Source organism: Dreissena polymorpha, unplaced genomic scaffold (assembly GCF_020536995.1).
Source record: "Dreissena polymorpha isolate Duluth1 unplaced genomic scaffold, UMN_Dpol_1.0 chrUn014, whole genome shotgun sequence".
NCBI lineage: Eukaryota > Metazoa > Mollusca > Bivalvia > Myida > Dreissenidae > Dreissena > Dreissena polymorpha.
In genome coordinates this window covers 492501-498359 of record NW_026273328.1, presented here as the reverse complement: position 1 = coordinate 498359, position 5859 = coordinate 492501, and the positions used below count along the sequence as shown (strand labels likewise).

The 5859-nt window shown below is 34.1% G+C and overlaps 1 protein-coding gene across 2 annotated transcripts in view; it reads right to left on the bottom strand.

Annotated features, from left to right (window-relative positions):
• Positions 1-2131: 2131 nt before the first annotated feature.
• Positions 2132-5859, bottom strand: part of LOC127863548 (uncharacterized) — a 21571-nt gene continuing 17843 nt past the window's right edge. For both annotated transcript variants that reach the window (XM_052403101.1, XM_052403100.1), the window contains exon 5: positions 2132-5859. This exon is cut by the window's right edge and continues 1812 nt beyond it. The gene's annotated coding sequence lies outside the window, so the exon portion shown is untranslated.

Genomic DNA, 5859 nt, shown 5'->3' with positions numbered 1-5859 from the left:
GATTAACGTTTCAATGTTTTCTACTACACAGTCTTCGAAAAGGCCATGACGAACAATACCTCAAATGTAAACATCATAAAATCTAAATGTATTTTTCCGAATACCCAGAATATTGAGCCAATGTCGAATAGACAGTTGAAAATGTTTCATTCTAATTATTGCGCATATAGAGCTTGGGTCGAATAAACAGCCGAGTATTGGGTATTCACACATAAACGCTTATCAAGCAAAAGACGAATTCCTTGCCAGCTAAACACTCGCAACACTTCGAGTACCTAATAACCAGCTGGGTTTAAGACTGGCTACATTTTTGCTTAGTTTGAATACCCAATAGGCCTATCCAGATTTTGTGGTTTTCATTTAAGCATTTGGATTCTCCAGTGAACGGGACTATCCGGAACTACACTGATAATTGATGTATTTGTGTAATTTAAATGTGTTGTACATACGTACTTACTCTATGTAAAACAAAACAACTTTTAGTACATATAGTTGTATAAATGTATATGTTTAATGTTGTAACGTCATTTACTACATGTATATCTTTTGTAAAAGCAAACCAATTAATTCAAATATTGTGACCACGCAAGATCACCTTAATATATATTTAAATGATATTTTGTAAAAACCTAAATTCGCGTTATAACTGTACTAGATACTGATGGTACCAAGTATTTAAGTGCCAAAAGTTAAATGTGTAGTATACTATTAAAATATTTACTGACATTGCGTCTTTTTACTCCGTGGTTTGAATACCAGTTTTAGAAAAAAGAAGCTTAACTTACAATATTTTCATATTACTTTCGTTATTTTGGCATCGACAAAGAACATATGTACAAATTATATATATATATATATATATATATATATATATATATATCAAATGATAAACAAGCTAATTTGTATAGCCTATCCTTTGATAAATTTAATATGTGTAATTCACATTATCCGACACCCATGCCGTTGTTATACCCTGTTTTACTTGTATTAATTGTTTAAATACCGCGTACTTTCCAGCCATATTAGACAGAAAGTTACCAGCGTTTATTTCGTATTAAAATTCGCTCTATATCGCGACTTTACTCGCTTCGAAATTTCTTAGAGGGATGACCTTATTACAGCTCCACAGCGGTCTTCTTACTTGCGATATTTCTATATCGGTTAACTATGGACATAACTGTCTTACCCCATCGGAACCGGGAGTCAATTAAGCTTGTAAAACATAGCGTGACCCGATATCCGTCAGCTAGCTGTGATATTAATGTATATACAGTTGGCTCTTTGATTGCGGATCTTCAATGAAATTTATGGCTCCCCTGGAAACGAGGTTTTTAAAGGCAAGATAGCTCTTCGGAAAATTCTGGGTTTCGAACTATCCTTATCGGTAAGAGGAAAAACTAACCGACGGCTCCTTCTCCATCTCTTACACACCTGAACTTATTAGATTTTCTTGTATAGTTGAATTCACCGACATCAAAGAATCATCCCTGTAATGTCGCACATGGCATTGTCTGAGAGGATGGGGTCCAACAATGTTCTGGTTCGAAAGGACACGCATTTTATGGTCAGCATTAAGTAGTGGCTTATTGCTTGTCATTTAAATAAATGAGCGAAACAATTAAGAGTTTAGAGTGAATATACAACGTTGAAACAAATGATTTTAAAAATCATATTATATGGCTAATTGACTGCATGGAACATTTATAAGTGTAATATGTTTCCAAAGTAATACATATAAGTTGTTTGGTAGTGATTAATCAAAGATAGCAGTTGACTACCAATATGTAAATGCCGGATCCTTAACAACATCTTAAAAAATGTACTTTTGAATAATTACGAAAATATAAAAGCAGGAATGAAGCACAATGACAGGCCAGAATGGATGAAAATAATGGCCTCTTCAGTAATATTTAAGCGTAAAGTTAAAGACGCATAACGAACATTGGACATGAGACAATCACGAACTGCTCAATGTTAGCTAAAAGTTCATGGGGTATTTGGTGTGTGTTTTGCAACACATTTTTTTACAAGACTGAAAACAGATACATACACACGCAACGCATGTAAAGTGATACGTTATCTATATATAATTATCGACAGTGGCATGCCAAGAAATAAAAAAACCAACACATCTAAAGTCATACTTTATCTTTATAATTATAGGCAGTGACGCACAAAGACAAAGCCATTAGCATAAAAGGTGAAAAAAATCCCTACCTTATCCATACGAAAATAAGGACTTACACATAATACGCACAATTTAAAACTAATGCTTAATATCTTAGAACATGTTTGTTTTTAATTGAAATATTCTACGAAAACATGCTGTAAATATAAGACAGCGTGCAATTTGTGTTTCAAATAACAATAAAAAAGTATTTATAAAGAAAAAACGTACACAACTAGATTTTCCAGTAAGTAAACATATTTTAACTAAGTGTAAATTGTAATAATTTGTAAATATGCATATTCAGAGGAAAAAAATGCATAAAAAAACACAAATAGGTACGTTTAAAAAAGACTTTTTCAAGGATGAATACATAATTAAAGTATGTATATTTTTTTAAAGCAAAAAGTGTTTGCATATTCAGATAAATCAAGAGGGCCTGAAAGGCCCAAAGTCGCTCACCTGAAATAACAAGATATTATTGGGACAAATCTTCTGACCAAGTTTCACGAAGATCGGAAAATAAATGTGGCCTCTAGAGTGTTAACAATGTTTTACTATAACCATATAAGGAAAAATACCCCGCCCCCTGGCAGCCATGTTTTTCAACCAACCGGCATCATTTTTGAACTCGTCCAGGATTTTATCGGGATGAATCTTCTGACCAAGTTTCATGAAGATCGGACAGTAAATGGGGCCTCTAGAGTGTTAACAAGATTTTACTACAGCCATATAGGGAAAAATGCCCCGCCCCCTGGATGCCATTTTTTTCAAACAAACATAATTATTTTTAAACTCATCCAAGATATCATTGAGACCAATCTTCTGATCAAATTTCATGAAAATTGGACAATAATTGTGGCCTCTTGAGTGTTAACAAGGTTTTACTATAGCCATATATATATAGCCATATAAGGCAAAATGCCCCGCTCCTGGTTGCCATGTTTTTTAAGCAACCAAAACCCTTTTCGAACTAATCCAATATATCATTGGGCCAAATCTTCTGACCAAGTTTCATGATGATCGGAGAATAAATGTGACCTCTAGAGTGTTAACAAGGTTTTACTATAGCCATATAAGGAAAATAGCCCCGCCCTCGTGGTGGCCATGTTTTTCTCGTCCAGGATATTATTGGGATGAATCTTCTGATCAAGTTTCATGAAGATTGGACAATAAATGTGGCCTTTAGAGTGTTAACAAGATTTTACCATAGCCATATATAGTCATATAAGGAAAAATACCCCGCCCCTTGGCAGCCATGTTTTTCAAGCAAACGTAACCATTTTCAACTCATCCAAGATATCATAAAAACCAATCTTCTGACCAAATTTCATGAAGATTGGACAATAAATGTGGCCTCTAGAGAGTTAACAAGGCAAATGTTGACGCCGCAAAACGCACAACGCACAACGGACGACGGACAAAAAGCGATCACAAAAGCTCACCATGAGCACGTTGTGCTCAGGTGAGGTAAAAAAAGGTTGAACAAAATAGGACATGTAATTGTGAGTTATGATATATAGGTCCAACATATATTTTTTTTAAGATTACAACTTGGTTCTTTGAGTTAAAAATAGTGCTTGTACAAAGTTGTAAAGAACTTCAATATTCATAAACTTTAAATACTACGTTTGTTCTACAATATAAGTAAACAATTCCCATTCAATCTCAAAGGATTCTGAATTATTTCATGAAATTGATATTTTTCTTAAGTTATATTCATACTTTATGTATTTGTTTGGCTCCATTAATGTTTGGTATGACATTATTTATTTTACACATGTGTAAGTATAGTTAAATAAACAAAATACCATTATTATGGCTCTTGCTGACTTTGTTAAATACCCATGAAGACAATTTTTCTTATTCATGAAAAAAAACAACACAATTATCTTGGTAATATCTCATCACTTAATGCTTCAGATTTCTGACATTCCTAGAATAAATGTTCTAAATTTTCCTCACTTTGTTTGCAAAAAGAACACAATGGATCATCATTTATTTTTATTTTGTTCAAAAGTCTATTTGTTCCAAGTACCCTATGAATTATTCTTTATGGAAATCACTGTATTTTTATATTATTTTTTATTACAAAGGATAGTTCAAAATGCAATTCCATCTTCTTATACGAAATACTCGTTTATGTAAACAATAACTTATAGTACACAATTAATTGAACAATTCAGATCCTGTTACACAGAAACATATGGTTATCAAATGTGCATACACTACATACAAAAGTTTTTAATCAATAGTGTTAAGAAAATTATACCATTTGAATTTAAGAACCATACAAACACCTATTTTATATATCTGTATTACAAATACACACGTGAAGAACTATTATTCTAAACTATACAGTTCAATAAAAGCAAAACACAGCCCTGGATTATATGCCAGTTGGATATTTAAGGAACACATTATTATCAAAAATACTATTAATACTACCGATGTCTTTTCGCCAGCAGCAATTTAAACTATACAGTTGAATAATAGCAAAACACAGCCCTGGATTATATGCCAGTTGGATATTACAGGAACACATAATTATAATAAATACTATTAATGCACGTTGACAATATATTATGGTTGTTGAAAAAAAGTCCAAACTGTTACATTGAATATCCACCACATTTACTATCCTCAGGTGTGCAAGTCTATGAAAGGCGTTTGGTTGAAGCGTGATTCCTTCACCACGAAGATCAATAGTCTCCCGATTGTATCATGATGATAGTCCAAACGTCCAACATTTTACACTCACATCCCTCAATTTCCAATATCTTCAGCAGTGCAAGTCCATGAAAGGCGTTCGGTTGAAGCGAGAGTCCTTCACCACGAAGATCAATAGTCTCCAGATATCGACATGATAAGACGTCCAAGGCTTTACACTCACAGTCTTTAAATTTCAATATCTTCAGCTGCGCAAGTCCGTTTAAGACATTAGGCTGTAGCGTGATTGGTTTGCCACACAGATCTATTATTTCCAGATTATGCCATGATGATAAGTCCAACCCTTTACACTCACATCCCTAAATGTTCAATATCTTCAGCTGAGCAAGTCCATGAAAGGTATTCGGTTTTAGTGTTATTCTATTACACAGGTGTATAGTTTCCAGATTCGGACACTGCGATTAGTCCAAACATTTACACTCAAAGCCCTTCAACTTTAATATCTTCAGTTGCGCAAGTCCATGCAAGGCGTTCGGTTGTAGCCTGATTCTGTCACCACGAAGATCAAGCGTTTCCAGACTTTGACATAATGATAGGTCAATGCTTTTGCAATCACAGCCCTGTAACTTTAACATCTTCAGCTGCGCAAGTCCATGCAAGGCGTTCGGTTGTAGCGCGATTCCTTCGCCATGAAGATCAATAGTCTCAAGATTGTGACATGATGATAAGTTTAATTGTGTACACTTACAAAACAACAACTTAAATATCTTCAGCTGCGCAAGTCCATGCAAGGCGTTCGGTTGTAGCCTGATTCTGTCACCACTAAGATCAAGCGTTTCCAGACTTTGACATAATGATAAGTCCATGCTTTTGCACTCACAGCCATGTAAGTTTAACATCTTCAGCTTAGCAAGTCTATGAAATGCATACCGATGTAGCGCGATTTCTTCGCCAAGAAGAAAAATAGTCTCCAGATTGTGACATGATGATAAGTTTAATTGTGTACATTTACAAAACCACAA